The sequence below is a fragment of the Ranitomeya variabilis genome, chromosome 4 (assembly GCF_051348905.1).
Source record: "Ranitomeya variabilis isolate aRanVar5 chromosome 4, aRanVar5.hap1, whole genome shotgun sequence".
NCBI lineage: Eukaryota > Metazoa > Chordata > Amphibia > Anura > Dendrobatidae > Ranitomeya > Ranitomeya variabilis.
Genome location: NC_135235.1, coordinates 437,269,876 through 437,282,210, shown reverse-complemented (window position 1 = coordinate 437,282,210; position 12,335 = coordinate 437,269,876). Strand labels below are relative to the sequence as shown.

The window sequence follows — 12,335 nt, the reverse complement described above, 5'->3', positions numbered from 1 at the left end:
TCAAACAAAGAAGAACTGCTTACATTTTTGCGCCAGAAGCAGTGTGAAAGACTGGTGGAAAGCATACCAAGACGCATGAAGGTTGTGATAAACAAAAATCATGGTTATTGCACAAAATATTGATTTCTGAACTCTTCCTGAGTTAAAACATTAGTATTGCTGTTTCTAAATGATTATGAACTTGTTTTCTTTGCATTATTTGAGATCTGAAAGCACTGGGTTTTTTTTATTTTGACCATTTCTCCTTTTCAGAAAAAAAAATACAAAATGTATTGCTTGGAAATTCAGAAACATGTTGTCTGAAGTTTATAGACTAAAAGAACAATTTACATTTTACTAAAAAATATGCCTATAAAGAGAAAAATCAGACAAATTGAACATTTTGCAGTGGTCTCTTAATTTTTGCCAGAGCTGTATACCGTACATACTGTACATATTCACATATACCATACATGCATACACACACATAGACATACATTTATACTGTACATACATACACACACACATACACACACATAGGTACACACACATACATATACTGTACATACATACACACATATGTAAATATACAAACACACACATACTAATACATAATATCAGGTGTTCAGATGAGACATGGAGGAAGTCAGCTGCATAGTTCAGAGATCAGCTGGAGAGAGCTGCAGAAACCACTGTGGGGGATGGAGACACAGCGGAGAGGATTTCCGTGCCCTGTGGCAGTGCTGTCCCATGCAGTGAGCCTCCTCCCTGACCTCTTCTCCACTGTTGTCCCCTGTGTGCTGTGTGGCCTGGGCCCCCTGACTAAAGGTGAACACTCACCATCAGGATGTGCCATGCAGGAGAACAGAGTTGGCAGCCAGTGAGCGCTGTCAGTCTGGTGGGGAAAGTGTTCATTGGCCAGTGTCTCTCCCTGCATGAGACGCCACCTTTTTGAATTCTCACACTCCGTGCACCGCTATCTTCCAGTATCCTCTTATTACTGGAGGGAGGGAGAGGGGCCTGATGCTGCATGACTCCGGGCCATTCTTACTCCCATCCGTTATCTTAAATGAGTGGCCCCACAGCGGCTGCATGGTCTGCCGCTATGGGTAGTACGCTCCTGCCTGCAAGGGCCCTCTACACCTCTGGGCCCCGATGCAGTTGCACCAGCTGCACGTGCGGTATGTACGCCCCTAATGATGTGTATGGCCACCTTTACATTGTTGCCTTTTGCCAAACATTTGATTCCAAAATTCATCCGGAATTTCAAATTATTGTATTGCATGTTTTCAATATTGACCTTTTAGATTATAGACTTCCTGCATGGTTTCATTTCATGAAAAGTGTGCACACAGTAATCAATTAACTACTATTTTTTATCACCAACTCAACGCTATTACCCTGTGTGCATTTCTAATAATAATAATAACAATAATAATATAGCAAACAACATTTAACAATATCACATTCTAAAAATCCCAGTTTAGCTAAAATGCCAAGATATTAATCAGAAACTTAACTCACATGAGGTTTTTAGCAAGACTCGAGTATGTGTATACAAGGCAATTCTTAAAGTTTGAAACATAGCTTAAAAAATATTAAAATTTGTTCTTTATTTAGTAAAAATATATTGGTGTCTTTAACAGCAAGACTTTAAAGTTATAAAAGTCGAAAACAGCCTATGAAGAGACAACTATTATTCTCACACTCACATCTAGACAATTATAAATAAATTCAACTTCTCTGCAAACTTTTGTCAGCATTTGTCAAGGTAACCTTTTTATAGGCAGATTAAGCCAAGAAATGATGACACATGAAAGATTAGAGACTTTACCCTGCAATAACATAACAACACCATGGTCATATCCTTTACGTCTAGTGATTTTATGCTCCAGGTTTAAAAGCTTTTGTTAACTCCTTGTATTACTTAATGAGTGATATATTTCATTACTTTATACAGTTTATGTTAATATTTCAACTAAGCAGACAAACGATAATCTCAAAACACAGCATAAAGATTAAAATGTACATGAACATACCTTGCTGCTGTCAGTGCGAAAGGTTTCTTCTTGTGATTAATATTCATAGACTTTTTTTCTGATCCTTAGCGACAGTAGTTGTAACTAAAATGGGAGTGTAAGTGGAGTAGAAAAGCCAGTCTTACGGGTTAAATGCCTATCCTTGAATTTAATGACTCAAGATGATTGATTTTTTTTTTTTTTTTTTTTTAAAGGAAGTCACTAGAGAAGGTGATTTATTCTATTTTTGGTGGAGTTATTTACAGGGAACCTGTCACAGTACTTTATATTATTAAAACCTGGTGACAGGTTACTCCATCAAAAGTAGAATAAATCACCAGCGTAGAGCGAAGTACACCTGTGCATGAGCGCGATTGGGGGACACTGTTGATGATGTAGAACACTTCGTCCACATGGAGCAGGAAAGGAGGACGGCAATCATAAGAAAAGAAAAGGCACTAAATCAAGATCAGCAGAACCCATTGGACTGGATTGAGCCATATGTGGGTATAATAAAAGGTTCTCTTTGTGCTATGCAGAGGGGATTGGAGACAGACATACAGCTTACTAGAATGTTGTGCAACAGACCTGAAAGGTGGTGGCTGTAAATTATATTGGGAAAACAAGATGACAGGTTCCCTTTAAGTATACATAACTAACTCCTTAATGACCAGAGATATTTTTGGTTTTGCATTTTCATTTTTTGCTCCCCTTCTTCCCAGTGCCATAACTTTTTTTATTTTTCTGTCAAAATGGCCATGTAAGGGCTTTTGTTTTACGGGGACAAGTTGTACTTTTGAACAACACCATTGGTTTTACTATGTCGTGTACTCGAAAACAGGAAAAAAATTCCAAGTGCAGTGAAATTGCAAAAAAGTGCATCCCACACTTGTTTTTTGTTTTGCTTTCTTACTGGGAGCATTAAATGCTAAAACAGACCTGCCATTCTGATTCTCCAGGTCATTACGAGTTTATAGACACTAAACATGTCTAGGTTCTTTTTTATCTAAGTGGTGAAAAATTTCCAAACTTTGTTAAAAAAAGCGCACCATTTTCCGATATCTGTAGGGTCTCCATTTTCAGTGATCTCGGGTTGAGTGAGGGCTTATTTTTTCCATGCCGAGCTGAGGTTTTTAATGATACCATTTTGGTGCAGATACGATCTTTTGATCGCCCATTATTGCTTTTTAATGCAATGTAGTGGCAATGAAAAAAAGGTAATTCTAGCATTTTGACTTTTTTCTAGCTACTCGAGAAAAATTAATCAGGTTAATCCTTTTTTTATTGATTGGGCGATTCTGAATGCGGCAATACCAAATATGTGTATGTTTGATTTTTTTTTTATTGTTTTATTTTGAATGGGGGAAAGGGGGGTGATTTAAACTTTTACATATTTTTTTTAAACTTTTTTTTTACTTTTGGCATGCTTAAATAGTCTCCATGGCACCTCATGTCATGCCAAGCCACCGGTGACCCACGATCACGTGACGGGGTCACCGGTGGGCAGATTTCCGGCCTGATGGCCAGAAGCACAAGTTAAGTGCCGCTGTCAGAGTTTGACAGCGGCATTTAATTGGTTAATAGCCGCGGGTGGATCACGATTCCACCCGTGGCTATTGAGGGCACATGCCAGCTGTTCAAAACAGCTGACATGTTCCAGGAAAGATGTGGGCTCACCACCAGAGCCCAAATCAAAGGGAGGGAGTCCGACATCAGCATAAATGTACGCCCAATGTCAGAAAGGGGTTACAAATACATTGAAATGAATATGAAAAAAATCTATAATGCTGATAAACAGGATTGATAATGATTTTATTAAATACATTTAAGTTCTGGTTATATAAAATCAGTTGTCTTTAATCTGTATGGTGTTGGTGTTAGGCAGGTTTCATACGTCCTGATATTTCCAGTACTGGAAAAAATGGTACCAGAGATATCAGTGTCTGTGTGTCCATCTGTGTACTACATGCGGCACACACATGGCAACCGTGTGCTGCCCGTGTGCCGCATCAGTGCCACACGGACGGCCGCAGGGGAAGTAGCACTACTGTAAACGCTGTTCCCCTGTGTGGTGCTGAAACTGGCTGTCATCCCTTCACCCCTGCTCGACCGGCGAGCGGGGAGAATGAATGAATGAGATGCAGCGGGCACAAGCTCAGTAACTAGCGCTGAAGTCACTGAGTCTGTGCTCGCTCGCTGGCATGAACTCATGTGACCTCAGGACCGTGGGAGAATGCAAGTGATGAGGTCACTGTGATAGAGCTTGAACTGCGGTAACCTCATCACTTGCATTCTTCCACGGTCCTGAGGTCACAGGAGTTAATTCTGGTGAGCGAGCACAGACTCAGTAATGTCACCGCTAGTTACTGAGCCTGCGCCAGCAGCGTCTCCCAGTCCCCAGTAGTTTACAGCTGGGGGCGGTCGCATTAGCACTGCTCCCGGTTGTAAACTGTACATTCCCCAGATATGGATTGCGCCGTGGGACTGATTGTACACCGGACAGGTATGGGTATATTGTTGGTTTATTATTTTTACTTGTTTTTTTACAGGAGATCGGGGGCTTAACTTGGATTGGCAGACTGATAAAGATGGGATACTTTGTGGTGTATGATTTCATTAAAAGACTTTATTCTTTCTGTGTGGTGTTTTATTAACCCTTTAACAACTATAGGATTAGTAATGGAGAGGTGTCTTATTGACACCTCTCCATTACTAAGCCGGCTTAATGTCACCTTACAATAGGAAAGTGACATTAACCCCTCATTACCCCACTTGTCACCCCTACAGGGCAAGTGGGAAGAACCGGGCAAAGCTCCAGAATTGGCGCATTTAATAGATGCGCCTTTTCTGGGCAATTAGGGGCTGCTGTTTTTAGGCTGGGTGAGCCCATATCCATGGCTCCTTACCAGCCTGAGAATAGCAGCCCACACTTGTGAGTTTTGCCGAGTTGGTTTAAAAACATAGGGGGGACCCAACGTCAGATTTTTTCATACATTCTCCCCTGCTCACTGGCAGAGCAGGGGACAATGGATGATAGCCGGCTTCAGCACCACACGCAGGGGAACAGCACTTACAGTACCACTTCTTCCCTGGTGGCCGTCCGTGCACATGGAGGACAGTGTGCACTGTTCTCTGTGTGCATGTGTCTGGCACGTTTTGCGGCCGATGTGTTCGGGTAAAAATGGACATGTCTGCGTGTTTTGCACACGGACACACGGTCCGTGAATACATGCTGACATGTGCATAGACCCATTCATTTGAATGGGTCTACGTGTGTCAATGTCTCCGGTAAGTGAGAAAACTGTCACTACACGTACCGGAGACACTGATGTGTGAAACAGGCCTTAGTTGGATGTATATTAAAATAAATGAACCCCCCAAAAATGTTTTCTTTTTTTTACTAATCAAACTCTTATCTATAGTAAAGATGGGTTAAATGTACATTTCTGACATGCTCACAGGATATCAATAAATACCTGATAAAGGTGGGTCACACCAACCCTCTCCAAAAGCAGAAATGTTACCCCGAGTGGCAGTACCCCGAAACACCATGTCTGCAAATTGAGATTCTGATTTGGCTTTTATCCTAAGTCACATTTCAAAGCTCGTTAGTGGGTCAACAGTGACTTGTACGATCGCTGCTTCCAACAGGTGGTTCTATATATATTAAGTCCTCTCCCTCTTTGAAGAGGCAATTTGCATATTAAATTTCCCAGAGGAGCACTGCATGGTAAATAAGCCTCCTTACCTTGGCATGCCAGGGCTGGTATGTTATGCTCTACAACTAGAAATGCTACCCCTTCTGCAAATTGAGATTCTGATTTGGCTTTTATCCTAAGCCACATTTCAAGGCTCGTTAAAGGGTTGATAGTGGCTTGTGACTTGTAGGATCAATGCTTCCAACAGGTGGTGCTATAGAATCCTCTTCCTCTCTGAAGAGGCAATTTGTACACTATCCCAAGAACAGGGCTTGGTCTTGCTATATGGTCATGAAGTGGTAGCAGAGCACAATCGTCTTTCTCCACTCACTGTTATTGGGGTTCCAAAGTTAGCAAAGCAGGATGGTTGGCTGTCTGAGTAAAAATTAATGACAACCTTTAACACACAGAAGAAGAATGAATAGTAGTAAACAATAAAACTATCACAACCCTCATTAATAAACGTGTCTATATACTGCTCTAATTCATGGTTTTGCTTTATATAACTACTGAACTAACACCAATGAAAATAGGAAGCCACCTCTTATGTACATTAAAGGGAATCTGTCAGCAGGTTTTTGTTATATAATCTGAACCCAGCATGAGGTAGGGGTTCAAACACAGATTTCAGCAGATGCCTTTCTTGTCAAGCTCCAGGTTTTGTTAGCACAAGGACCTTTATCATTGCTTGGACACAGCAGCGTGAGCCTCCTGATCCGACTCTGCCTCCTACTGTAAAAACCACCTGTCTATGGACTTTGTATATGGAGAGCCTGGTGTGGGTGGGGTTAGCTTTCTCAGCCTTGCTTCAATGCTAAAAACTAAAAACTCTGATTTGATCTAACTAAGTTATACATCCTTGGATTCAGTTTCTCTTTGCCTACATTAGGATGCTCTAAGATGAAGTAGCAAAAACCTGCTGACAGACTCTCTTTACCCACTTCACCCCAAAGCCTTTTTTCAACTTCATGACCAGGCCAAATTCTGACCAGACTCAATTTATGTGGTAATAACGCTGAAACGCTTCAATGGATCCCACTGATTCTGAGATACTTTTTAGTGACTTATTGTACTTCATGACAGTGGGAAAATTTGTTTGATATGTCTTACGTTTATTTGTGAAAGAAATCGGAAATTTGCCAAAAAATGTAGAAAATTTTGCAATTTTCAAACTTTTAATTTTTATGTCCTTTATGTCCAGCCAGAGAGATACATTATATTACCACAATTTTTGAAACATTTTTTTTTTTCAGAAAGTTAGAAGGGTTAAATGTTGACCAGTGATTTCTAATTTTTTCAACAAAATTTACAACACCATTTTTTATGAGGACCACATCACATTTCAAGTGACTTTGAGGGGCCTATATGAAAGAAAATACGCAAAAGTAACACCATTCTAAAAATTGCACCCCTCAAGAAGCTCAAAATAATATTCAAGAAGTTTATTAACCCTTCAGGTGCTTCACAGGAACTGAAGCAATATGAAAGGAAAAAATTAACATTTAACTTTTTTCCCCCTTTTTTTTAGTTTAGGCTCACATTTTTTATTTTATCAATGGTAACATGAAAAATGGACTCCCAAAATAGTTGTGCAATTGCTCCCAAGTACAACAATAACCCAAATGTGTGAGAAAACTACTGTTAGGGCGCATGGCAGGAAGGGAAGTGGAGAGTCCCTGTTGTGCCTAAACATTGGAAACCCTCCACAAATGACTTCAGTTTGGAAAATAGATCCCCCAAGATGCAGAACATGATGGAGGGGTCAAAATGGGCAGCACGGTGGCTCAATGGTTAGCACTGCAGTCTTACAGCACTGAGGTCCTGGGTTCAAATCCCACCAAGGACAACATCTGCAAGGAGTTTGTATGTCCTCCCTGGGTACTCCGGTTTCCTCTCATACTCCGAAGACATACTGATTGGGAATTTAGATTGTGAGCCCCAATGGGGACAGTGATGATAATGTAAGTGAAGCGCTGCAGAATTAGATAGCGCTATATAAGCTAAGCATAATAAATAATAAATAAACCAGACTCTGCAAACAGTGTTCTTATCCAAGCACGCTAAGCCGATGAGGAGAAAACAAAAGACCCAATCAGACATCGAGAATGCCAGTAATATCCTAGCATGCCTTCAAGCTTTGCCCAGCCATTTCTAACTTCTCTAACTATGCTGTTCCAGGAACTTAGGACCAATAAGCCCCACCCACCAGCACGGACCTGTTTATGGAATCTCAGGCAGCTATAAATGAACAGGATTTATGCTGGGAGGAAATTATTCATGGGGCACTAGGCATGTTTGCAGCTACTGTATGACTCTGACATGCCAGGAGGATGTTAATTACTCAGTGATGCAGCATGTATTAGATGCTGGCTGCATGACTTCAGTCAGGTATGTTTGATGCAGCATTTCAGAGAAAAACATATGAAAATTGCCTCTTCATAGAGGAAGAGGACTTGAATTCTAGTTCCACCTATTGGAAAAAGCAATCGTAAAACTCAACATCTACCCTTTAGCAAGCCTTGCCATATGATTTAGAATAAGAACCAAACCAGAATCTTAATTTGCAGGCACGGTGTTTAGAGGTGTTGCCAATCATCAGTGCCAAGTATGATATTTGATTTGGCTAGATTAGAGGCTAAAGACTGGGATCTAAGAGGTAACATTTCTCCTTGTATAGAATGACATGCCAGGCACATAAAAGTGAGAATACTTATAAGCCATGCATGCGCCTCTGGGAAATTAAATATGCAAGTTGCCTCTTCAAAGAAGAGGACTTGAACTCTAGTGCCACCTATTGGAAGTAGAAATCCTAAAATTCAATATTATCCCTTTAATGAGCCTTGCCATATGTTTAAGTTAAAAGCCAAACCAGAACCTTAAAGGGCCACTGTCACCCCCTCCAGCCGTTATAAACTAAAAGAGCCACCTTGTGCAGCAGTAATGCTGCAGTCTAACAAGGTGGCTCTTTTAGTTTTTGCTTCTGTTATTCCCTCAATAAAGCGTTTTATAATTTTCCCCAAATACCTATCTTTGTACCTGGAGGCAGGTCTGAAGCCTCCTCTGTGAAGCGCCCAACTGCCGTCACTCATCTCTTCTGGGGCGATGGTCGCCGCCCCCTGCGCGCTGTTCTTCTTAAATCCGGCGCCTGCGTTGTGCGTGCCTGCCTGGGACAGGCGCAGTCTTCATTGTCCGTCATGGGTCAGATGCAGGGTGCCTGACTGCGCCGATGCGGGCAGTGCGGCCACCCTGTTGCTGAATCCCCGCCGCGCACTGTGTTATTCATTATGCACAGTGCGGGGCTGGGGTACCTGGGCATGCGCACTGCGCTGTTCAGACGCTCCCCCGGTCCCCCGCCTTCCAGCGTTGCCGTAATATACAGGTTTCCTTGCCAGCGTTTGGAATGAAGCAGCCGCAAATAACAACACTGGAAGGCGGGGGAGCTGGGGGAGCGTCTGAGCTGGGGGAGCGTCTGAACAGCGCAGTGCGCATGCCCAGGAATGCCAGCCCCGCACTGTGCATAATGAATAACACAGTGCGGGGCGGGGATTCAGCAACAGGGTGGCCGCACTGCCCGCACAGGCGCAGTCAGGCACCCTGCATCTGACCTATGACGGACAATGAAGACTGCGCCTGTCACAGGCAGGCACGCACAGCGCAGGCGCCGGATTTAAGAAGAAACAGCGCTCAGGGGGCGGCGACCACATCCCCAGAAGAGAAGAGTGACGGCCGTTGGGAGATTCACCGAGGAAGCTTCGGACCGCCTCCAGGTCTAAGGACAGGTTATTTTGTACAAATTTTAAAACGCTTTATTGAGGGAATAACTGAATCAAAAACTAAAAGAGCCACCTTATTAGACTGCAGCATTACTGCTGCACAAGGTGGCTCTTTTAGTTTATAACGGCTGGAGGGGGGTGATAGTGGCCCTTTAATTTACAGACGTAATATTTTGTGGTACTGCCCCTCAATACTGCAAAGTATGAGATCTGATTTGGCAAATCTAGAATGAACCACAGTCAGCTGGATAGCAAATTTTAATTTGGTTTACTCTCTGGAACTAGAGGATTCAGAAGACCCACCAAGCCATTTACAAGAGCAACAGTGTGCTACAGAAATTGGACCACTCACCTCGCAATTGAATGGACATAAAACACCAGTCGGCATTCCACAATTTCAATATATGGAAATGATAAGAATTAGTGATGAGCGAATATACTCGTTACTCGAGATTTCCCTAACACGCTCAGGTGTCCTCCGAGTATTTTTTAGTGGTCAGAGATTTAGTTTTCTTCGCCGCAGCTGAATGATTTACATCTGTTAGGCTACTTTCACATTTGCGTTAGAATCCGCAGCGTTTAATCCGCAAACGGAAGTACAGGAAAAACGCAGAAAAGCGTATACAAATGCAGCAGTTTTTATGCGCATGCGTAAACGCATGCGGCTTTAAAATGCTGCGTGTACATGCTTTTTATGCGTTTTTCATGCGTTTGCGTTTTATTGCGCATGGTGTAACATTTTACAAGAGAAAAATTTAGATAACCAGACCCCGCCAATGGGACTACAGAGGGCGTGTATTATGGGATCTCTATATATAGACCCTTCCCATATCTTCCCATAGATAGCTTTTACTTCAACCTGGATCTAAGCATCAAGCTTTTTATTGCCTGTGCGTTTGCTTGGGAGCAACACCGAAACCGTGAAAGACTGAGAAGGACACGGCGTAGGCGTTTTTGGCAACACCCCATTATAGAACTGTGGGAGAGCCGTGGTGCATATCACACACTGTATGGCGAGCTCAATGACAACCCGGACAAATTCCCGGAATATACCAGGATGTCGCAAGACTCTTTTTTGGAGTTGCTTGTTCGTGTTCAAGGAGTCATCAAGAGACAGGACACCCAGCTCCGTAGAGCAATTCCAGCAGAGGAACGTCTCCTGGTTACCTTAAGGCACGTAATAATTCTAAACAAATGCCAGTCATAATTATTGTTGGTCTGACATGTATTCTTTGCATTTTTGTAAATTATTTTTTCTTTATTTTATTACAGATTTCTTGCAATTGGAGAGAGCTTGTCATCTCTCCACTTCCAGTACCGCCTGGGAATTTCAACCCTGTCTGGAATAGTTTTTGACACCTGCCGGGCTCTGTGGAATGTTCTCCGTGAAGAATTTATACCCATACCCACTGAGGACATGTGGATGGAAATACCTGAAAAATTCTGGACTGTGTGTGATTTCCCCCACTGTTTGGGTGCGGTGGATGGGAAGCACATCCGGATTATCAAACCAGCCAGAATGGGATCACAGTTCTTCAACTACAAAAAATATTTTTCAGTAGTTCTCATGGCAATAGCCGATGCGGACTGTCGCTTCATTGCCATGGACATTGGTGCTTTTGGCTGTGGCAACGATTCACAGACTTTCAAAAACTCGGATATGGGCCGACGTGTTTATGGCAAAAATTTTAATTTTCCACAGCCACGAGCTCTCCCCAACACTCAAGGCCCACTGATGCCATTTGTAATGGTTGGGGATGAGGCATTTCAGATGAGTGAAAATCTACTGAAGCCCTATTCAAGTCGGGACTTGAACCACACAAAACAGATCTATAACTACAGACTAACCAGGGCCCACAGAACAGTAAAGTGTGCCTTTGGGATTATGGTGTCCAAATGGCGTGTTCTTGCAACAGCCATAAATCTTAAAATGGAGACAGTTGATGAGGTGGTAAAAGCCTGTGTGGTTCTCCACAATTACATTCTGGCTAAGGAGCAACTCACCATTGATCTTGATGAACAAGTTGCAAACCCTTTGCCTGATTACCGCCATCACCCACTGCGGTCAACTGTTGAAGTTGGCCACATGCGGAACCAATTTGCTGCCTTTTTTGATTCTGACATTGGACGTGTGGCATGGCAGGACAATATGGCATAAAATGTCCTGTTGGCTTCTGGTCTGTAACAGTTATGTTTTAAATGTTAATGTTTCTTGTAATAAAATAATTGTGTTTTATTATCTTCCCCATGTCTCCTATGTATTTCCTTTACAAACCACTTTGGGTTTTTGGGCTTAGGTTGTTGACGTCATTGCGTCCTGACTCGGTTCACCAGTAGCTATTTGACGCAGACTGTAGAGACGATGGCTGTTTGATGCCATCACATTCTCAGTATTTGTTCAGCACTTTACATCAGTATTTGTAAGCCAAAACCAGGAGTGGTTGTTAAATGCAGAAGTGGTGCATATGTTTTTAGTATACTTTTCCTCACATTGTTCCACTCCAGGTTTTGGCTTACTAATAGTGATGTAAAATACTGAGCAAATACTGTTGGTGTGACAGCAGCCTACACAACAGATCTATAGTCATCAAGTCAGGTGTCAGAAATAATGAATTCATGATGCACAAATAAATGGCTCATGAATTCATTATTTCTGACACATGTCCTGGTGAGTATAGATATGCCTTGTATAACCTCCATCTTCCCTTCACTTTGTGTGAAATAGATTTAATGTACAAAGAAGATAAAATGGAGGTAATACAAGGCATTTCTCAACTCACCAGGTCAGGTGTTAGCTAATGATTTCTTGAAGACACGATCTGTTGAGTATAGTTCCGCTGTGTATTCAGCTGTGTATTACCACCATT

The 12,335-nt window shown here is 42.2% G+C and overlaps 2 protein-coding genes across 2 annotated transcripts in view; one reads left to right on the top strand and one right to left on the bottom strand.

Moving 5' to 3' along the window:
- CARD14 (caspase recruitment domain family member 14) overlaps positions 1–2,096 on the bottom strand; it is a 106,274-nt gene extending 104,178 nt beyond the window's left edge. The window contains exon 1 of the mRNA XM_077251436.1: positions 2,019–2,096. The gene's annotated coding sequence lies outside the window, so the exon portion shown is untranslated. The remainder of the gene's footprint in view (positions 1–2,018) is intronic.
- A 300-nt stretch (positions 2,097–2,396) lies between these two features.
- Positions 2,397–12,335, top strand: part of LOC143765105 (lysosomal alpha-glucosidase-like) — a 300,223-nt gene continuing 290,284 nt past the window's right edge. Inside the window, exon 1 of the mRNA XM_077251438.1 lies at positions 2,397–2,500. The gene's annotated coding sequence lies outside the window, so the exon portion shown is untranslated. The remainder of the gene's footprint in view (positions 2,501–12,335) is intronic.